Source organism: Larus michahellis, chromosome 2 (assembly GCF_964199755.1).
Source record: "Larus michahellis chromosome 2, bLarMic1.1, whole genome shotgun sequence".
NCBI classification, from domain to species: domain Eukaryota; kingdom Metazoa; phylum Chordata; class Aves; order Charadriiformes; family Laridae; genus Larus; species Larus michahellis.
Genome location: NC_133897.1, coordinates 14,275,981 through 14,303,495, shown reverse-complemented (window position 1 = coordinate 14,303,495; position 27,515 = coordinate 14,275,981).

The window sequence follows — 27,515 nt, the reverse complement described above, 5'->3', positions numbered from 1 at the left end:
TTGGTTTGAAGTAATGGATTTAATTTATGTAATATCTACTCAAGGTGGGGGGCGGGGGGGGGGCGGGGACAGGGAGTGATTCCCGTAATTCCCTGTAGTCCAGAGAGGTCTAGAGAGAAATATAATGCATATCTTAAATTATATGGTTTTATCTTTAACAAAAGAGTGATTGCTGAGTAGGTATTTTTCTAGTGGGATCCTGCGGGTCTTACAGGAGCCTTCTAATAGCTGCTATTTTAACATTGTACCTTGATGATAACATTGTCATCTAGTCATCACCCAAACTGGACATATTTCAACACTTTGGGATTCAGCGCAGTCAACTTTGTGCATCTGAAAACAATGAATACTTGTCAAATGGAAGACTATATCCACCTTCACTTGTGGTTTAATTAGTCTGGGGATAAGCAGAGATGTTGAGTTCCTGTTTCCTGGGATAGTTCACTGAACAAGAGATTCTAGCCTGACATGATCCTTCGGATGGATAGTGAACCAAAAGCAGGCCAATTCAGAGTAGAGATAAGAATGTCAAATTACTCTTTATTTTGCAACAAAAGCACAATTGCTGTATCAAGTCCCAAACACATTTAAAGATACTTATGAAAAATGCTGCAATTTTGGAGCTCCAGCTCCAGTAAGAAAAACTAAAGAAGATACTTCTTAGAGTTAAAAGTTGTCTGGATGTTTAACTATTCCCCCAGGATACAAATAATGGATTTTCAAGAAATTGATACAATGACTATTTAGTTAACTATGCAAAGCAGGATCTCCAACAGGAAAGACACACCCTGCAAATCTATGGTGACTTAAAGTCATTATTTGGGATTCCCAATAGGAGACAAAGTTTTGTTCTGAATGAGGCAGAACCTGAGCCTGAGGTGACTTTCCCAGTTTACACTGAACAACCGAACTACGAGGCTGTTTGGGTACGGGAGAGCCTTTTTTTCTGCCTTGCTCTTCCTTATCTGTTCCCAGGCTCTTAATTTCTTTGAAACTGTTGCATTACTGTGGGAAGTTCCAATTACAACAAAATGGAATTTCCCAAGGAGGGAAATTCTATCATCAGAAAATTCCCAATTACTTCTGCTATTATTCCCCAACAAATTAGCTCCTTAAGTACCATTGGGTGAGGCTCCCAAGTTCTCTATATTAATGAAAAACAGCTATATCTCCTGGGAACTTTAAAAAGCGTTTCTCAGAGAAGAAAGAAGAGCCCTAAGATGCCGCAGCTGTTAATTGTAGTTCTGGGATCTGGTGATAACATTCATACAAATACATGTTTTTAAGAAGTTTTCAGATAGACATTTATTTCTTCTTAAGTAGGTACTTAAGTCACCCAATCAGGAAAACAAAACAACAGTGTATTACTTAGGTCACCATTAGACCAAATGCTGTGGGCATTTCACTAAGAATACAAAAACGTAATAAGTGCTTACTGAGCATTTCTGAATAACAAACGAATCCATAAAAATCTGAAATTTAAATGGATTTTTAGATATTCTGCAAGCAGAAAATGCAGTGAAATAAATCAAATACATTATTCAGTGCAAAGTACTCTCCCAAGTCCTTTTTCCCCCCCCGTTTTTTCTTTATCTAGCAAACTACAGAACCAGCCATTGCTTTCTGGGGATTTCATTAGTATGTGGAAGATGTAGTGTAAAAAAGCTTGTCCACTAGGGAAGCATTATCTTTTACTGGCAATCTGTGAATACTACTGAAAAATGACCTTTTACTATAAAAATATTAATGTCTTCATCTCAAGAAAGAATTTCAAATCTAAACCACACATGAAAATAGGATATAATGTTTCTTTGCACTCCGTGGATACAGATGCTTCGTAATGTCTGTATAATTCTCTGCTTTACATGCACCTTGTGCCATATTATATAATAACTGGAAGTTATTATATTTCATAAGGCTATTGTAGTATTTCTGTCACGTGGAATGAAAACTGTAGACTGCATATAATTTATATTATGCACATAAAATCTGTCTTTAACAGACAGGCATGGATACCAGGCAACAAGTATTAATATCTACAGCAGAAACTGAAATATGCACTGTAGCTCTACTCACCCAACAAAAGAATAATGTTCTCAAAAATTTCTTTACTCCCTAAGCTTATGGAAACTTCTTCCCTTCAGCCTACAAGGGTGTCTGAACCTGGATCTGAAACAGCAGTGGATCACTCAGCTTGGAGGTTTAGGCATTTTACTCTCATTCTCCCAATTCTAAAAGAAAAGCAGAATGAGCAAAGGATGTCTCCTTTGTGCTGCTCATGTCATCACAGTGCTTACATCATTTCATTTCAGGGAAAGAAGTAGAACATAAGTCCCACGTTAACATTTACCCTCTGCGTAAGGTACTACATTGCCAGGTATGTAGGCCCCTGAGTCCTCAGGCATCATTCCACCCAGGAGGCGATTGGTAATGAGGAAAGAAAATGAAAGGTAGTCCCAAAGTACAGGTCGAAATCCAAAGCCAAAATACTGAAATTGGTTCTTGAGTCATAGGTTTCAGCTCGGTCTCATTTTTTTTTATAGCTGACCACAAAAGGAATTAAAAAAAAAGAAATATATGAAAGAAATGGCCAGATTATAGAAAGTGGAAAGACAGAGTTACATTATATGCATGTAAGAAGTAACACACAATCTTTTTATATGGGCAAGAAATGAATTGGCTGGTCTATTTGGGATAGATTATTTCTTGCAGAATTTCTTAGAACCTACACCTTTAACAGCAAAGTGTGGCTGTGACTCTTCCTCCCTGTAGTCATACTAGTTCAATGCCATTGAGTACTCAGGAAAGGACAAATTCCTTTAAAAAATTTTAAATGGGTTACTAAGGATATCAATAAGCATTTAAAAATGCTCAAGTTGAATTATTTTCCTTAGGACTCAGTGGGTCTTAGGACTTAGCTCAGGAGCCAAGGACAAGTTCTGAAATTCTTGCATAATTAAGATAATGGAATGGCTTGGCGATACCAGCAGGGACAGTCCCAGTCCTTTCCCCTTACCACAAACCTCAGACTGATGCTTCTGCCTTTAATTCAAATCTAGTACTCAGTGAGCTGATTTAACTCATTAAACAAGCAGAAAAATTAGTCCAAAAAGCAGTTGGTGAGATTATTTGGATTTGGCTTAGTCAGCTCCTATAAGAAAAGCATATGCCAGAATTTAATCTTGCACTTCAGTTCTGCTGATATCCACAGGAATTCAAGAGTATGCATAAAATTCAGCAAAAGCTTTCTTTCATGAAACCAACAGGAATCATAAGGAATGAGTAGAATTCAGAAACTGGAACCTTTTATCAGATGTACTGAGAAGAGAGGGCTTAAAATGGGTCTATATTTCTTTTACTCCCTCTCTGTGAAGATACCAGTTCATTTCCACAGGGCAGACACTCTTTTTAGAGACTTTAAAATTTAGATATGGGCCCATATCTAAAGCAGTACACAGGCCAAAATGAAACCTCAGGTAGAAGCATCTAATGCTGTATGGTTTAAATTATGTTAAGTGACTGCTGTGACCTAAGAATTCAGAAGTTAAAAGAAAGCATAATGTTTGCAAGAATTTTCAATTAGCACAGTTGCCTGAACCCATCAGTGTGGGAGTTAAAGAAACAGCATTAATATTAACACTCCTACAGTAACACTCTGCAGCATGTAGATTTTAGGTCAGCTTCATTTTAGAAGGATAAATAATGTATTGACGTGCCAAATAATTTTGTGGGAACATCCTGTAATGCAAATGCCTCTTAAAGGAAAAAAAAATCACGCTTAGAAATAACATAGAAAAATCTGTCTCTGGTAAGTTCTCACGAACTACATCACAATTTATAATAGATTCCTTCCCTCATCTACTTCCATGAAAACTTATGCTTTTTCTAAGCTGCAATGCGCCTTCCGCCATGGGCTGTGATGTAACTGTGACAGTAAAGGTACTAATGTCTATATTGTATGGCCAAGCTTTTTTGCCAAAGGTGACAAAATGGATTTTGCCATACTTCAGTCACCAAAATTCACAGTCCAGGACTGTAGTATAAAATTCAGTGTTGAGGTGTGAACAGAAAAGATGATGTGCCAATAGATATTTTACTTGGCTGCCCTATTTCTAGCAAAGAACAGGGAAGATCACTGAAGACATTAAAATATTAAATTGACAGAACCAAAAAAGTAGCTTGCTTTGCTACCAGAGCTACAAGTTATTTCAATCCTCAGATCCTAAACCCCTCTGTTAGGACTCACTGTGACAATTTAGAGAGTCAGGTATAAGCACACACACATATTTGTTGGTTTAGGCCTCAGTCTGACTAATGAAAGTAATCGCATTATTTTTAATAGTCATTTTCAAGTGACATTTACAGCAGTTTTTACGTTCTATTTAACCTTTTTCTAACTTGAGTACTGTGAACTTTCAGGATCTATAACTCTTATACATTGACGTTAGGAGATTAAAACGAGCTAAAATTATTCATAGAATCATAGAATACCAGGTTGGAAGGGACCTCAAGGATCATCTGGTCCAACTTTTCTTGGCAAAACCACAGTCTAGACAAGATGTCCCAGGACCCCGCCCAGGTGAATCTTAAAAGTGTCCAATGATGGAGAACCTACCACTTCCCTGGGGAGATTATTCCAATGGCTGATTGTTCTCATTGGGAAATATTTCCCTTTTATGTCCAATCAGAATCTCCCCTGAAGTAACTTGTACCCATTACCCCTCGTCTTTTTCATGTGACTCTTCATAAAAAGGGAGTCTCCATTTTCTTTGTAGCCACCCTTTAAACACTGGAACATGGTGATAAGGTGTCCCCTAAGCCGTCTTTTCTCAAGGCTGAGCAAACCCAGTTCTCTCAGCCTTTCCTCATATGACAGGCTTCCCAGTCCTTTGATCATCTTTGTGGCCCTTCTCTGGACCCTCTCCAGCCTGTCCACATCTTTTTTTATATAGCAGGGATTTTAGGTTAAATTTAAAGGTTTAGATTTTAGGTTAAATTTACCATCCCATGAACTGCCATAGATCATGAGTAATGCTACTGAAATCAATGCATTTCCTCTACTTTCAGATGCTAGATGACAATCTAGGCCAATATCCTACACAAAATTCACTAATGGGTGGAAAAAATCTCCCCATAAAACATATGATTGCCTAGTAAATTATAAAATGAAAGTATCTTCAGAACTCTGTGGATTTATTGGTCTAGGCGCTATGGTCAGTTAGGCCTATACATCTCCAAGGATAAGAATTTACATGACTGACACATCCCATGAGTCTAGAAGAAGTCTTATTTTGGACTCTGTGGGGAATGGACTTATCCCAATAATAAATCATTACACATTTACAAATTTACACATTATTTTTACATTACACATTTTACATTACACATAACATTACACATTTACTCCACTGTAGGAAGACTGAACAATTTGATTAGGTTAACTGGATAAGTTGAAAGGAAAAATTATTTTCGGTAGTTATTCACTATTGAGTAAAAGTGAATAAAACATGGAAAAGGGTTTGTGTACTAATCTAGCCATGCCAGTATGATACACCAAAAGAAATTTGTCTTCGTAAAATCAGGCAGAGAAGAAATTGCTAAACTCTCAATGTCATATGTGGTTGAGAATTCTCACTAGAGGGATAGCATTACCTAAATGGTTAGTTTATAAAACATTTGGTAAAGTTTGAGCACCTTATGATCATTAATTTTCTCCAATAGTAGACAAAAATGTTATGTAGCTAGAATTCGCTGACTTCCTGAATTATATGCATGGTTTTTTTAAAAAAAAATCATGTCCAATTACTATATATATCAGTTAGATGTATACAGGCATTCTGTATATAGGCCTTGCCTTGAACTAATTAGGAGTTTGGATACATTTGATGGAAATTGTAGCCCCTTCTAACACTAGAAGAAATTATTTTTTCCATATGGTCAAATCAAATTCTTGATTTAAATTATTAGAGATTTTTGGGAGATGCAAAGTCACTGAAATTCTACTGAGTCAGAAAAATGACTAAGAGATTAATGGCATTCAGTCATAAGAACACAAATGTCCCAATTTGCTGTTTGCACAAGGAGCGTCATGTGTCTCATATGATTCAATAAAACACACGTAGCATCAGCTGGTGTCCAGAAGCTAGGTTATTCACATGTGATTCTAATTAAGAGCAATGAGTGCAGTGAATTCACAAGTAATTCATCAGTTTCAGAAAATGCAGAATAAGATCATAACTTTGATTAATAATATGCGTTAAGTTGTCATTTACTGCATGGTTCCATTTCTTGGTCTCTGAAGACTATTTTATAATTGAGAGAGAGTCAACTGACAGCTACAATCTGCATCACAATGTTGCTTTCACACATGAGACAACACTGATTACTAGAATACATCCAACAGATTGTAACAAGAAAGAACACAGCAGAGCGCCAGAAATTCAACCCCTTTATACCACACTCATGCTCTTGCCTTTACTTCATAGTCAGACAAACGTCCATCGTCCATTTGAATCCTAATAACTTCTTCCAACACCTTTAGACAAGATTTTTATTGGAAGTCACATCTTCAACAACATGTGAGCATGTTATATTGATGTGAGCATTTGATACTCACTAGAATAAAAATCAGGGGCTTTTAAATCAATGACGTTAGGCAGCTGACATGAAGTAGACCTGGAGGCTGATTTCTCTCTCTACATAGCTGATTGAGTAGATCAGTGTTCCCACCAAAGGACAGCAAGCTTCTTTCACTGATTCACCCAACCAGCACAGAATTGTAACACATAAGTTATTTTGGAAATTGCACTAACTGGATTAAGCTACAGTTAGGCAGGCTCAGGGCAGCCCAATTAGAAATATGTGTCTTTCTAAAAAAGCATTAGAAACAGGCTTCAGCCCGGTAAATGAAGGCTGTGAGAAGGTGAAATAAGAGGCTCCAGTAATGCTTAGCCTTGAGAGGTTTTACCAGAGCAGTTAATATATATCAGACTGTAACCAGAAGCAAGGAGCCAAGCTCTGGAGTTGCAGCAAAGGCCCCAGGCGAACTATGCTGAAAACAGATGCTTCATCAGAAGGGAAACAGATGCAGCACTCTTCTTTTTTGCTGAAATGGGGATACAAACTCAAATGCAAACACCGCATCTTCAAAGAAGCTATACATCACTAATACTGGGAAACATAATGATCTTACTTCTGCAAAAGAGTGAACATAATAGATAAACTTTTAAGCAAATAATTGGAGTTATGTAAACAAATAGATTCATTGAGTTTAGTAAGCCTTTTTCGTACAGGTAGTCAAAGATAAATATAGGCAAAAAGGTTCTGAGGGATGGAGTCCAACGCATCCCCCACTCTAAAAGCCCAGTCCCCAAATGTTTAACAGTCTGGAACTACAGGAAATATTCCAACTTTCAGGGACATCAATCAATGAAGTACTAATTCTCCAAGTTTGTGATTCAGGAAACTTCTCTTCTACTACAGCATCAAACCCACAGCTTATATTGGTAAAATATAACAGATGGTTAATAAATTATAACTTATTATAGTTATAAATGCAATTATAATTTGTATAGTTAATTCAAAGACACATGGTTCTGTTGCTCAACTGGGCAATCTCACCAGTGGGTAATGGTAGGAACTGTGAGGTGAAATCTCTTGTGCTGTACTGTGCAGAAAGTTTAAAGAAAGGAGAGCAACGGTCATTTTTTTTCCAGAACTGTAGAGAAATGCACAAAGAACTGTAATATTCCTGCTGATCAGCAAATAATGACGAACATTTCCTTTTGGTCACGATACCAGCATAGAAAAAAAAAAGGCAAGCCCTGTGACCCTGTGACATTAGGGGAGTAGTAGGCCTATAAAACTTTGTTCATATTTTCCAATAGTTCTTGCTTGCTCTTCGTGGAACAAGTCCTGAGTATGTGATAAGAATTATCAAATCCTCTTGATCACATTGAGACATAGTTTCCTTCTTAACACACCATGTGCTTACCCACAATGTCATTGCACACTGGGTGACACGGAAGCATGGCACAACACAAAGATGGGTTACTCAGTTGCTATGTTCACTGTCAGAGCTCCCAGTCCTTGAAGGCAACCACATCAGACAGTCTTTTAAGTAAATTTCTAAAGCTCCATTTTAGAATAAATTTGGTTTTAGCCTCCTCTACTCCTTTAGAAAGGCCATTCTAAAACCTATCGGCTGCTCTGGTATTTGAAGTAAACTGTGAGTTTCTACTGGGTCAAGTCAGAACATGGAATTTGTGTCCAGCAGGAGACTGACACAATAAGTCAAAATACCACAGACATTAAGTGAGGAAAGAGGTTTCAGAAGTCTGTTTTGGAAATGTCAAAACAAAAAAAGGGTGGTTGTTTGTTTTTATCAAAACCAAACATTGCAAAGTTCTATAAGGCAAGACTGAAGCGATCAGCTAAAAAGGGAACATCTCAAGCTGAACTGTGGCAAGAGAACAGGAAAATAGCATTAAAGTCAATATTCCCCTGCAGTAAATATCAGCATAAACAAAAATCTAATTAAGATTTTATTTGCTAAAAACTAAAAGACATCAATACAAATTGCTAACCATTTTCACGAAGGTAGAGATACAGACAAGAACATCTATTCAATAAGGGCAGGACTCATTCGAGAAGATGCGGGCAACTACATTGGAGATGCCTAGGAAGACCTCAGATTCCTCCTTTGTTATGACAGTATATTCACTAAAAGCTTCCCAGACAACTCAGATGAATTGTGCCCTTCCAAGGCCTATTTCTCTCCAGTAACCATAAAGCAAGCTAAGTGACTAGCAGAGCTGTAGACTTCTGTAGTTAAATAAAATGAACCCCATACTGATATCTTAATGATGTAATTATTAAATGTTGTGAGTGTGCGTGCATAAATACATCAAATTGTTGCAATATTTAAATGATCATTTAAATATTCAAATGGCAATATCATTCCTATATTCACAGTATGATGTTTTGGCTTTGACTGTTGTAGTTTGGTTGTTTCATATGCTGTTAAAGGATGCTTAAAATGGAGATGATCGACTGCTGGAATTTAATTCCCAAATAGTGAGATCTTCTGGCAATATATACATAATTTCATTGTATCATGCTGCCAACATTATGATGTCATACATCTGAAAACACACACACATGCTTATATGTATGAATTTGATTAATCCCATTTAATGTCTCACTTGTAGAGAACTTAGAACATATGTCAGTATTTGTGAGATCAGAGACCATACTTTTGACAGCTGAGCACTGAAATATCTCACTGCACTGGTTTATCATTCCCAGGGCCAGCTGCATTTACTGTCTTCTTGGCTCAGCATCCCCACTGGAGACCTGGGGAAACTATGCCCGTATCTCAGCTGGTTTGGGGGAAAAGTATGGTTACTAAGTTAACAGCCACCTGAAGACTGAGCTGAAATGCTGGACTTTGCTGTGGAGTGGCTGAAATAGAGGATTGCAGCCACATAGAGAGGTCAAGTAGAAACACAGAACAAAGAGCTGTGGTTAAATAACATCTTAAACTTCTGCAGCTAAGCAAACTATAATCAATGCCTTGGCTGTTAGAGAATGTTTATTCGGTAGCATGGCTTTGACACTTTGCACTTCTATGAGTATTGTACAATTGACTGTGTACATTATTAAAAAATATGCGATTTTTAATACATAAATGTGGGAAATCATAAAAAAGTGAAGGTAATAGCAAAATAAAAACATTTCATGCTGCAACGGTTAAAAATCTGTTGAGAAAGTACTTAAAAACTGCTCTGTACCCTGATGGCTCTGGAAAGGTAAACAAGACATTAAAAATGCAAATGAAGAAACAAGATGTTATTTATCCAAGTAGAACTTGTCTTGGAGGAGAAAAAGAGACGGAGTGAAGGGACTATGTTATTATTATACCTTTCTAACATCTGATCATGTTATACGGATGTGCCATTTCAGTGTTTCATGGGAAACTGCGCTGGGGCTCTATGTGTATTCAGATGAAAGAAGACGACGTGATTGAGAAAGGCTAAGGAATTCCCTTTTTGGTGAGCTTCCCTCCTGAACACAGTCACTGCCTTCAGAGACCTGTGCCTCCAAGCCCATGCTTACTTATAAAACTTGCTGTAAATTGAGATGAAGAAAATAGCACCTCCTCAAAGCAAACAAACAAACAAAAAAAAACCCTCCTCAAAAATCCTGTGCTTGACTGAAACCGGAGGAGTTATTTAACACTGTATTACCACAATGATTAATTTTATGTTGAGACTTATAAAAGGACTAATTGCTCTAATAAAAATTAAAAGGCCTTTGCCTACTAAAAAGATCATCTCACAAAGCTAATACTTAGTGTTTTCAAGTGACTAATTTAATGGCAGTAACCTTAAAAAGGCCTGAATTGTCAAGCTATCTCTTCACTGCTGCGGCTTGGGCTAAAGCTGCTCCGATGAGAATTGCTTCTTCCTGTGAAACCAAAAGATCCCGTCTGCCAAATTCAAGAGGGACAGCTCATTTCAAAACTATGTCTAGCAGTTACAGCGTTAGGTTGAATGAACAGATCCTCTTTCCTTGAGCTGTTTCACTGCTGTGCCTCCAATGTTTGTTTTGCGTTGCCATTCATACTGCTGTGTAATTACTTAAAGCATAGGTGACCTCAATTAATGTTGATTTTTTTATTTATTCTCTCGCTTGCCGTCTGACCCAGTACCCACTGCAGTCAGAGCTCCATTGTGTTTCAGCTGCAGGAGCTGGATGTGAGTCCACGCACCGCAATACAAACGATGACTAAGCCCAAGTGCACACAAACAGCTGTACACTAATTCTTTCCAGTCTTCTCCTCCTCTGAAGGCAAGGGGGTTTCTCATGCTAAAGAACAGCCCAAACTGAAGAATGAGTTCCCGCCCCGGAGCTCTTCATGACAAAAGCACTCCGCACAATTTCCTCCCAAGTATATATTTAAAAAAAAAAAAAAAAACAACCCCGGACACCTCTCCTCAATCTTTTCGCAGTCAATTTTTCTCTGGAGAGAGGCAGCCTCTCTCTTTTAGAAGGTGTTTAGCTTTAGTGGCTTAGAAGTGTGTGAGTCATGCAAGAAACATCCAGGATCCTTGAGAGAAGGAACCTTGATCCCCCTACGCAGATCAGTACAACTAGGTCCCGTCTGGGGCAATTCACATGTTTTCAGCAGCAGAGGAAAACAAGGATATTCAGTCAGATGACAGGATTGCATCAGATTTCATCTGCTGTGCAAAGGTGTTTTATCCAAATAAGTGGAAGATCCCGAGACACAGAATACACTGAAGCCTGGCATCCCAGCGTTGTATTCTTCTCTCTTTAAAATGCCTTATGGCTAATATCATCTTTTATTCAGCATTACCACTTCTTCAGTTTTTCATTTCAATCTCAGAGCTAGCGTCTTGGCTGAGGTTCCTCTTACCGGCTAACATACAACAGTAAAATCCATTCTGGAGAGAACTGACACTGCTTTGGGGATTGCACATGACAGTGAAATCGTGTCAGTGCCTGTCCTAAAAAGTTCCTAGTCTGAACTTATGACTTCAACCCCTGTTTATTCTAGGTGGCAAATGCACTAATCACACTGTGGGTGAGATCATCATGCCCCAAAAGGCAGACGTCTCCAGCGTCTGCCCTCCCGGCCCATGAGACAGTCTGCTCGGGGCCACATGAGGCTGGCGTCCACCAAGCTGTGCTCAACATGGCGCGAGAGGGTTTGTCGTGCAAGGCTGCAGCTTGGCCACGTGCATACCATGGCCCTGTGAGCTTGGGACCCAGCTGGCTGGAAGTGTCAGGTATAAGTCCCACATCTGCTTTGAAGAACCCTTTTCACATGTCAGATGCAGGCCAGGCGGCAAAAAGGGACAATTCAGTGTTACACTGCAGTTTTGCGACATGGGGACCCAGCTGTGGGGGAGAAGGGAAGAGGTGAGGTGAGGAGGTATCCAAATGCGCGACTTGAGCATACAATGTTTTATGAGTGAGATGTGACAGGGATGTTGAGGGTTCTCTTCCAGTTTCCTTCTGCAGCTGGCAGAGGAGAGGGCAGAGACCTGACTCCCATTTCAGCTGTCTGTTACTGCCGTGCTGTCTTCTTGGAGCTGATCTCACCACGAGGAGCTGCTTTTCAGGGGTTTTTAATACTAAGCATAGCATGGTGTTAGCAAGCCCTGATATGAGTTACGCGTTTAGCTAGTGCGTTTTCACAGCTTTTAAGGAAAGACAAACCTTTGTTTTCTTTGTACTTTCTTCTGCTAGGCTTTTAATACAAATACATATATATCTTTTCTCTTTTTCCCTGACTGCTATGATTAGGAAAGTCCATTTTCAGCATTTCTATTGTTTACCAAGCTATCTTATGAAACGTAATAAAGAAAAGAGACCTGAATGTTGCTTTGCTGGCCAGCAAAGCACTGCCAGTTCTGACCATTCAGTAATCAGGTCAGCCAAGAATCCCCACACTGACTCATGAGATTTAAAATATACTTTGAGGCCTTTTGGGATTTGTTTCTGCTTCCTCAGCACTTGAGCTTCACAGCACTCACTCGCCTGAAATTTCCTGCCACAAAAGCTAGAGAAATTTTACAATTTATTATTTACCAAAGCCTAGGTTAATGTAAGCCATTGCACATAGGTGATTTTAACTCAGCCATCAGCTATTGTGGTACAACAGCTTTGGGAAGAGTGGCTCAGCTGCAACAAATAAGGTTCAACATGTCATAGTGGTGCAGGAATTGAAAGGGGAACGTGGGTTAAGTCAAACTACATCCTATTCCTCTCTTCCTCTTTCTTACAGCGCCCAAAAAAAAGGAGCAGCAAAGCAGGCAGCCAGCCACTTCAGATATTAAGACTTCTAGGACACTTGCGTGGATGCACCAGAGTAACTTATAGTCACTTGAGGCTTGCTGTAATTGCCAAGCAGGCTGCAGTGGCTACCCAGATATCTTTCTCCAGGCAAGGACAGTGCAATGTGCACTGCACAGGCCTGCTCCGATGTTTTGAGTCTCTTCATCCCCACAGACATCACGCCAACGCAGAAGAAACTCAAAGAGTTACTAACTTGGACAGCTAAAGGAATGACTCTGCTCTTGCGTGTTCTCTACCAAGCAATCTCTGTCAGTGACGTTTCCTGGATTGCTGACTTGTGCCCTGGTTGTATCACGCAGAGGCATGTGTCAGTGTACTGCAGGTGAGAACACAACCTCTAGGAAATGGGGTGAAAACGCAGTGTCCTCTGATGAACTGCAAGCACGTATTTCTATAGCTTTTCTCTTTCCTTAGAGAGAGGGAAGATAAAACACGAGTGAGGATTTCTGCTCCTAGAAGCAAAAAATTCTTAAGTTGGTGAAGGGTGATTGCTGTATCTCCACACAGTTACTCCAAGAGGAGGCAGATCCCTGCACTTTTAGAAAGAAATACCACACTATGGAGAAGTGAAGCGCCACGGGCAGCGCTTGCTAGAAGAGGTATCTCTGGAGGACTGCTTGTGAGACACCTCTTGGCTAACATCCTCTCCCAGCAACAGAGTTAGGCTGTGCAATATCTCCATCATCTTCTGGGAAACGGCGAGGAATGAAGTTTTTGAGCCTGCCTTCCCTCAGCTCTCAAGCAGAGATAATAACAGGTCCTCGGCCTTTTGCCCATGGCAACAGAGAGAATCATCTGATGCCGCATTAGTAAAATCATACCAGACTATTCATATTAAAGAAGCTGAATGAAAAAAAACCACATCGTTATCTCAGCAGCCAAGGCTGGGTAACGTATGTAAATTTTACACGTCCCCTGGTAGGCCTCAACATCCTTGCTCAGCAGTTCCTGCCTGATCTGAACGGAGAGCAGCTGCTGAGGAGGGTGGTTTTGCTTCTGGCTGGGAGGGAATCTCACATGTTCCCAGCGTAGAACTTCCGAGCTGACATGAGTTCTTGACACAGAGAAGGGTCTGCTGATGGCTTCATGGACTTTTAGTGGAGCCATTTTCTAAAATCGCTTACACTTTCTTGATTTACCCAGGTGGGTTTTAATCTATATGCTTTTACTAGCGCTGAAAGACTGAATACTCCTGTGATTCTACTTCTCTTTCCAATCTATTGCACTGTCTAAATATAACTTCCCTCATATTACCCATATGTGTAACATTTATGCAGCCTCAATGAACCATGTAGGTTCACACTTTATTTTTCACAATGCTTTGTCAAGCCAAACACAGAAAATAAACCCATCTTTCTAAGTACATATATGCACATATAGAATTGGACACTGATGCTTGGACCACCTTAAAAATAGGTTCCTCTAATTTGAGATCCAGAGATATGAACAATTTTAAATGCCATTAACCGGAGTGTGGTGGAAATTGCATCCGGTTTGTGGCTTGAGTACCTGAGATTAAAAAAAAATAAAATTGTTTGCTATAATTGCAATATTTTAAGCATTTAAAATTATAATCTTTAAATAATTTAAAATACTTAGGCTGGTATTTTATGGCTATCAGAAGCTTGGGGTCATATGCAATTTACACGTTTAAGCCAGGTGCAGTTTCAGGCGAGACTGCTATTATTTCAATGAACAGATCAGGTGTAATGAGGAATATCTTCTGTATTCTTTTTTTGCCTTTCAAATAGTTTTAATAATAATAACAACAATAACAACTTATATAATAATAACAACAGTAATTACTTCAAATAATTCCTTGAACCATAACTCATTTCACTTCTAAAAGCAAGTAATTATTATTATTATCCTTTTTCTCGTACAGATGAAATCCGAGGCCCAAAGGTGAAGTTACACGATCAGAGTAAAAGAGGAATCTGAACTGGGATTTTAAGTTTCTTAAACTGTTATCTCATACTTTTGTAAAGACTTGATGACTTTGCCTTGCTGAATTTTCATTAAAATATGCATTTAAATAACAACTTGAATATGCCATAAAAAATGTTAAATGTTGTTCACATCCTCCTTCAATTAATATTTACATTTTGCTTACGGTAACATGGAATAATGACATTCAAATTAAGTTATCTCTATGCAGTTTGTTTGTTTATGAGACACCACATGTTACCATGGAAACAACCATACTCCATATCTATGGTAACAATCACAGTGGTGTAAACTGTGATACCAAAAAGAGGAAGTTAGTAAGACGAAGTTACTAATTCTAAGAAAAACTTGTCAAAGTTAAATATTTCCTGTAACGAAAATCTGTTTTATGTCACTGGGCAATTTTCATAAATCCTTGTTTTAATCTCAGATCTGCTGGAGGATCCGAGATATTCACCCATGGAGCTTTGCTGACATTGAGAATGTGGTCTGCGTGGGGTGAGTATCTTCTCTGACCTCAGGGGACTGTATTTGATTCAAGTCACTGACCACAGTTCGTGCACATCAGCCCATAAAAATATCCTGCTACAGCAAAGCGTTGTATTTTCCTACATTATCCCAAAAATATACAAAATTACTGTATTATTTTCTGTATTTTACTCACCCACGAGAATTCTTTATGCCATTAAAAAACAAACAAACAAACAAAAAAAAAAACAACAACAAAAAACCAATCAAAATTTGCCACAGTAGAAGATATCCACATAATCCTACATTAAATATCCTCCAAAGATGTTCAGACTCACCATCTGGAGGTATTGATCTCTCTCCATTAATGACAAGGAGGACTTAAGTTTGTAGGCTTTGTTAAACTGCTTTTCACAATAGTTAAATGATTAAAATAGCCTTTATAAATACCATCCTCTGACCATCCAAAACACATACACCATCTGAACACAAATGATGCGTGCATTTCATTTGAAATTAAAACCCAAAACTTTCCCTCATAAAAACTTCTTCAGGAATTGTTGGAGTTCACAAATTCAAGGCCTTCTTTTTCTTTGAGTTTTGCTGTAGATGCATCCAGATTACAAGCTCTTACTGGAAAACTGACGACAGAAGGAATCTATACAGGTCAAAACTTCCTGTGCGTGTGTGTAAATAAATATACATATATACTCTTATAAATATTGGCAATATATTTGGTCACAACTGACAAAAATAAATGTATTAGAAGAAATAATGTATTTTGTCTTTGCCACTCTGTCAGAGATCAGGATGAGTCCTGGGGCCAAACTACTCCAAATTTATATCATTTCCCGTAGCATTGGCTCTGGTCCAAGAGGGGAAAATGGCCTACATGAACTTTGGTCCATCAAGGATATGATCCTGTGTTTTCAGATTTCCTGCCTAAATCTGTTCAACAAGCATTCAGTTTCCCAGCCTTAATCCTATCAGCTGTGAATCTGGAGACAATTTACAGGACAAAAGATAGTAGGTGCAAAAGGCCTGGCTCCAAATTTACCGCTGCTAAATGCAGAATTCTTCCAATGGAGCAGAAGATTTTTAACAGGAAAACTCCAAGGAGCTGCTTGTATATATTTATGTAGCCCCATAAACTTTATGGACTCTTGCCCGTTCATACCAAATGAAATTGTGTCTCAGTGCACATTTGACCCATCTACACCTGGTGTGAGAACAAACTTGGATTTTAACTGCGTGGAGCACACGTGGCCTTCCATAAAGCAATTACTCAGAAGCCTTATACAGCAGTTGCATAATTCCATTTCTATGTCATAAACCAAGTGACATGCAAGACAAAGCAAAATTTTGCTTAACTCAAAACATTGTGGAGAAAAGGAAGTAGGTTATAAGACAATTTTCTGTTCCACTGTGCTATTATACCACTGTAAATTTATTGAATTCAGAATCACTGTGCTGGCAGAAACACAGGGAAACAAAGTAAACAGTCATGTCCAGATATTAATATTTCGGTTAATTATTTTGCAAAATATGTATTGCAAAATATGAAATCACAAGAAAGACTGTATTTTTTTCCATCAAAGCTAGGATTCCCCAAAAAAAAACAGTGGCAAATTTTTTGAATCAAAACAGTTTAGGTTCCAGTCAAAAAAATATATTGTCTTTCAATTTTGCACTGAAAAGTTGAGCTTTTCAATGAAATACAGATTTTTTTTTTTAATGTTTATTTTTTTGTACTGAAAAGGTAATGGCACCTGTGCTACCTTCTGAACAATTCAAATTAGCTCTTAAATTAGCACTAAAAAGTATTTTTACAGCATGGAAGCACTGTTACCAGAATAGCAATATAAACTACTGCAACCTATGGGAAACTTCCTACTAATGTATTGGACCCATGTTATTCCATTTTTCACAGTATCTTCATTAATGATCTCAAAGAACATATCCATTAAGGTTGAAGGCAATATTATATTGAGACGTTTTTCCAAAATTCCAAAAGGAGGAAGGAAAAAATATTCCAAAACACTTTTTCAAATAAGAGATAGATATCCAGAGGACAGCAAGGCCAGAATAACTTGGGATTGGTAATGGAAAAATAAATCATTAAAGACTTTACAATTCAAGGTGCCAGCTGTAAAATCTCACTGCTTTTTGAACTGCATTGAGAGACTCTCCTCTTTTGCATAAATTTGGATCCATGAAAGTTGGATGATTTCATCCTATGTATATTTGGTTTGATTGCTACATCAGTGGTTGAAAGGCCTCAGAGAAAGCACGCCTTGTCTTCATTTCTGTGTATCACACTAAATCTGGCTCACCATCTATATCACGCAGCTCCTTGACTCATACCCAGTGTCACATCTAATCAAATTGTTCATGAAGCAAGGCTACTTTCTTACTCTATAAATATTTGGTGAATAGTTTGGACAAGTGATATTCAGCTGATGATTTGTTTGCAAACTAATCATTCCAGCTATTCATCACTTGGTCTTTGTTATTCACAGTTGGTGATCCAGGTCACAGAGTGTTAAAGACATCTAAAAAATTGTGATAATTGTTTTTCGAGGAAGAGGACAGTTTTGATATTTTTTTTTTTTATTACCTGTTTCATGGGATGATCAGAACAATTTATTTTTTTCTGAAAAAAAAAAAAAGTATTTCCATCTCTATACTTTTCTGGCCTCTGTCTAGATAAACAAAGTTTTTAAGAAGATTTTTGTACCACTGTAGAAATCGTCAGGATTGTGCTTTTGATCGTATCACAGGAAAATCATAATTGGAGTACTAAAAAGAAAAAAAAGAAAAAAAAACAACCAACAGACAAAGCAGCCAAGGCATTTTAATGAGGAATCACTTATTTGTATGCAAGTTTGTGGGTAAAAAAGAGGGAGAGGAAATGTTTCTGATAATTTCTAATACTAAATCCCAGAATACACAATTTTATAGTACATAGTCAGATCTGTGATTTTAAAGATAACTCAGTTTTCACTGGACTACGCCTGCTGTCATCTATGCATTCACATTGTAAGCGATCAAATGACTGCAGCTTAATGAGTTACCGTTCATTAGCTGAGCCCAGTTAAGTGAGCACGTGTGTGCTGCCATCTCACTACAGCTCCCAAGTGAAATACGTTAGCTTGAAGCACTATTTTAGTCATTGATTGCAAATGGTTTGGAGCACTTAACACAACCAACTGACATGCTTTAGCTTCTAAATAGTAACTCTTTGAGCCACCATGGCCTGATCGCTTGCAACTGTTATAAATAATCATGTGTACAGAAGCTAGAAGAAAATTGTTCTTGCCCGCACTTGTCATTAACAGTTAAATGGGGCCAGACTAGAAGACTAGTTTTCCAACATATATCTAAACAATCAGTACAGAAGAAAAGAAATTTAAAAATTAGTATTTCCTATACTTCTCAAGTGCTAACAATAGTAAAAATGCCATTTTTCTATGTAAAAATACCTGTTTCAGTTTATTCTGAAATAGATATTTTCAAAAAAACTCTTTCACTTCCTGTTTGGTGACACAGACTCCTTGCTGTAGTCTGCATTGTCTGTATTAGCCCTGAAAATGCTTATTTAATCCCTTTTAAATGAAAATATGATATATTGTGAAATCACAATAGAATTATCAAGAAGGCAATTCAGCAGCTGAACCTATAAGATGTTTTTGAACAATAAAACTAATTTTAGGCTCGGACACAGATTTTTTAAGGATTACAAATGACAAAAACTGGAAAAAAAGCCACCAGCAGAGTATTTCTATATATAGTCCATGAACATCAGGTTTATGAAGTTTCATGTTAACGCTCCCCTGCCTATACTTTAAAACAAAATTAGGATAGGGAAGAACAGAACATGGACATCACAAATAATGAGGAGTTCCAGCTGTGTGTTGTCTATTGCATGCAGAAGGAGGACAGAGGGAAGGAGCAAAAATAGCACCAGGAGATGAAGGCATGCACACAGCAAATATGACTCTGCAGAAGCAGAAGAGAAAGGATCTTGTGATCAAGTTCCTCTGATCCCTTGAATACAGATAGCGCAAGTCAAAGTGATGTGCTAGACTCAAAATGCACCATCATGAACTTTATTCTCAGCAGTTCCCCAAATGATGCCAGAGTGTTTCCCATGGGGACAACAGGCATGAGAGGAGTGAGGACAAGCTAGTAGGTTTGTGTACAAAACAGTTATAGATAGACAAATAGATATAATAGATGGGGGTATGTAATATTTATATTAAGGCTTTTTTTAGGAAGTGATTGCAATATTTGATTTTTACTAGGGTTTTTTTTCCTCCAATTGTCATTTATTTCCATAAAAGAGAAAGAAAAAAATACACTCCAGCTGAGGAAGCTGAAAATTATTATTTTGTTGTGAAGAAGTCCAAATTCATCTGGACAAAGGATGAAGCCGAGAGGAATGGATAGCCTAACTTACAGCTATATCAAACATTATGCTACCAAAAAGTAAGTTTACTCAGACTTATGTTTCTGTTGGGTTCTGCTATGAGCCTGAGAAACTAAAGATAGTAGTTATCTCCTGAATTTAGTCAAAGATGGCATTCACCTTGAAGGCCTTTAATAACTTTGCATAACAACATAGCCCAAAAAATGCTACAACACTAGCTGCTATTAATGTGTAGTTACACAAACCACCTCATTCTTTGGTATTCTTGCAGGTTAGAGAAAGAGATTTAAAATTGAAAAAGGGAGGCAATCAGGTAAAAACTTTCCTAGCAATCAAGAATTCTATGGAAGTCATGGGAATTTTCCATTTACTGAAAAAAAAAACAAACATAATAATCAAAACTACTTTATACTTTTTACAAAGTCAAATGTAAGAATCCCAAGCATTCTTAGCACTGTAACATAAACAGAAATGTATGTTGTCAGGATAAGTAGAAATACAAAATGAACATAGATGACAGCTACTACCCAGAAGCAAATGACCAGGAAATAACATGGTCTGGAAATTAAAAGTTTCAAACTGTCGCCTCATCTGAGCTTGGGAAAAACCTTCCATTAGGAGAAGTGGGTAGGGAAAAGAAAAAAATCAGCTACAGGGAAATCTGACAGATTTACAGAAGTGATTTTATGATGTGAGAGTATGGCAAGGGGGAGTGGACTTGCTGATCACGAAGATCCTTCTATAGAAAGTATCATATTAAGTCTCCTTAGGGGAGACATGGAGAGAAAAGGAGGCAAAGAATAATTAATGAAGGTAAAAACTTAAGCCATCAATATCAAGCTTAATTTCTTGTAAAGAAAATGAAAGACATTTATTTCAAAGCCTTTGGCTTTATCTAAACCAGCAAGAGTTTGCTAGAACAGGTACTAGCCTATTTACCCCAGAAAATCATTCAGATGGAAGTCAGTCTAAAATGCCAACAGCTAATTTGCTCTTATAGCTAATACCTGTTGGTAGAGTGGCAAAAAGACTTCACTATTTAGGTAATTTACTCTTTGGTTTTTGCAGGTCTTGTAAACTTCTCCTTATTATAAGCCTAGGGACAAATCTACAGCTGGTACAAAACTCTTTTACATAGTCCCTTCAAACAAATATGAGGTCATTTGAACAGTTACCTTCTTTTTCTTTTTTATGCAAAACATAGGTTCTGATGATTTTCGTGGTTCTGGAAAGTTTGAGTACATCATTTCTCATCTTACACTGCCATTTGACACTAGACACTTAAGTGTTTTTTATTATTATTATTTTGGGTTTTGTTTTTTTAATTACAAAAACCCAAGAATCCCATGTTTTCAGAGGTTCTGAGCTCAAAGCAAATACTTAATATTGCAAGACTTGCAATAAAATCATTAAAGTTGGTGACACTGAAATCTACTTCAGTTTGCAACCTGTCCTGATTTTTCCCTTGAAAGCTAATGCAATTTCAAAATACAAGACAAATATCTACAGTCCTTTCTGTTCTTTTATTTTTTGTCTGCTCACTGAATCCCTTCCAGTTATTTGCTAATTCATTCACCTTTTGTGAGAAATCTTTTGCAAGATTTTAGAAAGAATCATAGGAAGTGAGCAACCATGTGGTTAGCTTTGAAAAACACAGGCCACCTGTGGAGAACACCCTTTGTAGGAGGTGTACAGGAAACAATGCACTATTGTCTTTGATGTAAATTACTACATTAGGGGTTAATTAGACAGAAAATACCATCAACACTTGTGAACTGTTGCTATGTTCATTAAGGCAGAATTAAAGTGTATATCCACTGTGTAGAATAGCTGGTTTGTGGGAAGGTGGAGTTTTCTGCATCATCAGAATCAGGCCGGTGTAATCTGTCATCTAGATGATGAGAATATTAGCTCTTACTTTCTGTAAAAAATAAAAAATCCCCAAATTAGAAACTACAGTACTGACTCTAGTTTAGAAATTTTTAAGGCTTTAAACAGAAATCCCCAGAGGTGTGGACTCTCTATATTGAAGGCTTTTAAGAACAGATTAGAACAACATCCGTGAGGAGTGACTTCATGCAGCTTATCCTGTCTATATGGAGAATGCTGAACTAGATAATTTCCTGAGGTCCTTTCTAGTCCTGCGATTTCAGGAGTCTATTGACAGGTGGTTAGAGACCTTCTTCAGGGTGCAGTCTAGCTTCCCATCACCACTTCAATGCCTGGGTAGGAATTTTATGAAGAAAGTGAGAGACACCACCACCACTCTTTCCCCAATGCCCGGTGGTCATGACACTGACACAAGACACAGCTCAGGTTCCCACTGAGAACCAGAGGGGACTTTAGTTCATGCATCAGTATTAGCACACAAGAAGACATTGCTCACTCTTCCACTCTTACTTTTATCAAAATTTCATCAAGGGTACAAGAAAGGCAATACAATCTCAAAAAAAAAGACAAAAAAAAACTATCGAAAGTAGCTCATTCCTACAAGTTTCTTTTGTTCCAAGTCAATGTTTTGCAACCAAAGAAAAATAAGCCCTTAACGAACTAATGTCAACTAACTAGAGAGGCCATGGAAATATTAGTCTAGCAGCCTAGCTATTTGTGATAGTCTGGATACATACTTCTTTATTCAGATATCTTGGAGTGAAATAAAAAGGCAGATGTACTCATTTGGTTTTTACCCAAAGCTCATGACTCTTACAGTCAGGGCTACTGACAGTGTTTGGGGAATAAAAAAATAAAAGTGAGAGTGCTATACATGGTCTGGGGATACACAGTAGTCTTTTTCACTATATTTTACCATTGTTGTGTGCATTAGGCAATAACAACAACAACAACAAAACCAACAGCAAAAAATAAATGGTAAGAAAAGAAATAACACAAAGCCTGGAAACTACTCTGTCTCCCTTAGAGCCCAGGACAAGTAATAACTATGGCAGCTTTGACATTTCAGAAAAGTTTCCATTGTGGTTTTACACTGGAACCAGATCTAATTAGTTTCTGATGATCTTATTCTTGTTTTAGAAGGAAACACAACCTGATGTAAGTTTTAAGGAACGTATGAAATATTCAGAAAGTAAGAAGGGAAAATTGTGGATTTTTTTCTTGATGTGGTAAGAATGATAGCAACACGTGATACCCAGTCTGGCTTTTGTTATTTTAACACTTTGGGCAAGATAAGCTGTATCTTCCTCTTCTACAGAGAAAAAAATATCATACACAGTATGGGGGATACAGTATGGGACACGTAAAACATCAAATTCCACCTACTTTCAGGCAGCTGTCCCCAGCTGCTGAGGTAACTGACACCAGCAGTGGTGAGAGTGAGGCATCTCCAGAACCTGATACTGGCAACCTGAAGTCTTCTTTCCACTGACTCTTGATGGGGATTGTGGGACTGTCTTCCTAACGGGAGCACCTCACCTCTGTAAGACGAATCTCAGCTGGGAGACTCAGAAAGGCTCATATGAGTGAGGCCTGCACCCCAATCTCTGTGGTCTGGTATATTTTAATACATGGGTTTTCAAATTTATTAATGAATATGGTAACACAGTCTCATTATTTAGTCCAGGATTTCCCATAATTGCTTGAAGAGTAGTTACAAAGATGAGAAGGCCAAACTCCTCTCAGTTGCAACAGACAACATAACAAGGGGCACCAGCCACAAACTGCAGCTTGGAAGGTTTCAGTTGGTGAAACAGATATTTTTGTTTTATCTGGAAGGATGACGAAATGCTAGAAAAGGCAGCCCAGGGAGGCTGTGGAATCTCCATCCCAGGAGATTTTAAAGATTTACGGTAGACAAAGCCATGGCTGACTTGATCTACTGCTGGTGACAGGCCTGCCTCAAGCAGGAGATTGGAGTGGATGTCCTTCAGAGATTCCCTCCCACCCACATTTCTATTGTGTGATTTCTGTGGTTCTGTGGGGCTTTCTTCCCCCAGTATCACAGACGATGCTAGGCGGATCAACATGTAAACTGGGTCATCGCATTCAGAAAAACGCAATAAATATTCCCACTATTAGTGAAATGCTTCAACAGATGGGTGTTTTGCATTATTTTATAAATGTATAAATAGATGTCCACCAAGAACAAATTTTGCTGGTGTCCATTCAGGGTGATGGCTACAGCAGTACTGCTGTGCCCAGGTGCCTAGTGGCACAAAGGCAATTTGCAGCCAAGAGGGCAAAGTAATAGATCAGCCAGCACCTATAATCTGCATACATCTTAAATTTCAGTCTAAAGTGAAGATCTAGTATGTAGTCCTGCAACTAGTTATGTGCAAATGGTCCCTGTGTAGCATCTAAATCAATGTTGCATTGTTTTGACCTTTTATTCAAGTGTTTTACATTGGAAAAACAGACTTCTTTGAACTGTAAGAATGTCAGTCTGGTATGAAGTGAGTTAATGGACTTTAATGAGAAAACCTTACCTGGTAAAAGCTTCACTTTTCATATGTCACCAAATGTGAATCATATATGTTAACTGAGCAAAGCAGAAACCCAAAAGTTATTTTATAGCAGGGGTTAAAAACAGTAATAAAACAGGAAAAAGGGATACTTTTCTTTCCAGTGATGCATTTTACTGTCAGTTCTAGTATAAAGGGAATACATCAGTTTTCGGTATCCAGGAAAAAACCTGACTGAATTAAGCTTGTTTCAGTAAATTAAAAATCCTCTACAAGTCAGTGGTTTGAAGAGCTGGTAGGAGTGACTACTTGACTTCCAAAGAAAGAGCAGCATCTGTAAGGGTGAAAAGTCAATCCCTCTGGGCTCTGACTTACTGAGAGAAAGGTTATTCCGTAACAGCCTGTCAACCTTCAGCCAAAACCACCACTGGCAGATTTCCCTCCTGGCCTTCTTTAGAAGATCCCTTCTTCTAGGACTTGGAGAGGACTTCTAAGACCTCTCACAGGTCCTTCCCCGAGGCGTGACTATCCCACACCCCGCTAGCTCTCTGCTAGTGAGGGACTCTCACTTCTCATAGTTTGGGTGCAGACACAAGACAAAGTTTTCATGAAACTTGACTTTAAAGCCCCAGCGAAATTCCAGCCCTTGTTTCCGTAACCAGCATGAGAAGCCTTCCTGGGGTTCATCCTTATCCAGAACCAAGGTGTCTGAAAGATGTCTTTGGACTCTACTTCAGAGTGCACCCTCACAGTCGTTCTGCTCTCATAATTTCACATGAAGTACTGTTGTAGTATTTGAGTGATAAATGAATTGCTTTTCCAAAGAAAACAAAGGGTTTTTTTTTTCTGTTGAAGGCAATTTTTGATGAAAGACAGATTTTTTACAAGCCAGAACAATTAATTTGATCAATGGTCACATTTTGTCTTGAAAATAATCTCAGTGAAAATTTTTTCTGTAGGTTTAATTTTTGGAACTCAGTGTCTAAACATCCCCGCAAGCTTTTACCATGCCTGGCTGTGAGGTGCAATTCAAAGACTTCACATACTGCTGTCTTCCAGAGGTTGTTGGAGGGGAATAGCTGCTTTCTAACATGAGGAAGGCATTCACAACCTATTCATTTGGACTGAGGTGTCTAATTTTAGGCAGCCAAACTTCTTGCCTCAAATTCTTTTTGCCTCAGATTATCTACCTCTAAAATGGATATAATGTTCTTTGTTTATCTCCAAGGGCTGACAGAAGGTTTACTTCATTTACATCTGCAAAGCACTTTACAATCCGAGTAAAATGTGCCCATTTAAATGCAGTGCTTTATTACATCACAGGAGTAAATGCTTATGTTATTTACCTCGATGTCAAATGGGACTAATCCCATTGCAGAGGAAGGAATTGCATACAGGAAAAGGCAGCGCAAGAATCAAATGCACAGAGTCCTCCTCGGGCACCGAAGTGAAACTCAGAAAAAAAAAAAAAAACAGAAAAAAAAAGAAAAAAAAATTTTCAGAGCAGGTTAGCTCTGTGACTTTCCATTCCTCTTCCAAGTAAAGCCACAAGAGGTTGCAGCTCGCAGCGGTGGGGCCGGGCTGACCAGGAGCGTGTTTTGCTGGCCAGAAGCGCATTTTGCTGGCCAGGAGCGCGCAGCCACCACGGACACGCAGAGGGGCTCAGGCTGCTGGAGATTGTCACTGCCAGGGATCTGGCAATGATTACGGCGAGTGCCGTGAGCTGTTGACAGTTGAAGATGAGCAGCTTAGGCAGAAGGAGAAATCCTCTGGACTTACAGTAAGTCCTGTGACAGTGTATCATTTGACTCAATTAGCTCAAATGACTGGGATATAATTGAACAAACTATAACATGAGTTGTGACTCATGCTGTGCCTCAAACTGCCCATGTCAGCGTGGTAAATTAATTCATAGTCTGTCAAGTGAAAGCTAATAGCCAACGGCAATGCTTGGCATATCAGAGGGGTAGTTCATTCAAAGGCAAGGTTAGGGCAGGAAGGGTTTTATGAAACTCTTGATCTGTCCACTGATTTCAAAACCAAAAGTGAATGAGGGTTAGAACCAAGAGACCAAAGTGAAGAAATATGGTAGGTCAACAAAAATAACAGAGACAGAAGTTATTTCTGGCACCATATCTGGTAACTGTGTTTGAACATTGATGATTAACGTATTAGTTATGTGTGTGTGTGATGCAAGCGGCATGGTAAGTGGTTTGCTTGCATATTCAGCTCTCCAGCCTGTTCACTTTGTCCAGACAAAATCCCCAACATAAAAGGCTTATCTCACAAATTAGCCGGCACAGTCATCCCAGGATTTTATTTATTTTAAGCTGTGGGCCCCTGTGTGACAGACACACCCATTTAAAAAAAAAAACAAAACTACTGCCCTTTGCAATAAGGGTTTTCTAACTTTTTTTTTTCCCTTAACATTGTTTTCCCCTCCCAAAAAAAAAGTGGCAAAAAATTTGCTGGATACAGTATACTGTCAAGACAGACAATAGGGAAAGCCCAAACCTGTCTCTGTTGGGTATCAGTTAATGTCGTAGTAGGACCCAAGTCTGCTATTTGGATGAACACTGGTTGTGGTGTCTGGGGAAGTGTGAAGTTGGCAAGAAGCTGAAGAGAAAAGAGAGCTACAAACACTCTGAAATAGTATCAGGGAAGTGAAAACATGAAGTGGTAAGTAGTAGCAAAAAAGATGGAAGGTGAAAGGGAAAAAAGGAAAACTAAAAGAAGAAAAAATAAGAATATTTTTGAAGGATGAATGGGTCAAAAGAGATTGTTGCAGGATATAGCTCTGGACCTAACCCTATTAAAATGCCTGTCTGGATTTGTGGTGGGCTGCGTGGCAGGGATGAGATACCTGACATGTTTGTAAAACAGTTGAGGCTCTGCAGGATGTGCTGATTTTCATTTTTTTTTTTTAAGAGCTTTGCCTTTCTCAGAACTGCTTAATAACTGTAATTTTAAGTAGCCCAGAACACATGATAGTGTGAATCATGGTTCCTGTGGCAAACCTGTGGTAAGAAGTAGTGCCAACTGTAGTATAACAGCTTATTAGAAGGTGAACATACACTTTTCATCCAAACGTGGATACAGCAAAGGCATTTTGAAGACTGAAAGTCCGTTAATCAAAAGAATATGTTTCTGTTTGAAAAATAAAAACTCCTTCACATACCCCAAACACAAATTAGTCCACCTACTGCTTTTGGCCATTCCCATTAAACAAAGTTTTTTTTCTTCTTTAGAGAGACAGAACTAGCAGTACTCAAATGTGCGCTGCACCAAAAATATGTTATCTCTTTAATTGCACAACTATTCTATTAAGTTAAAGAAGGTGGCCTACAGCACTGAAATTTGCCGTTTAACAG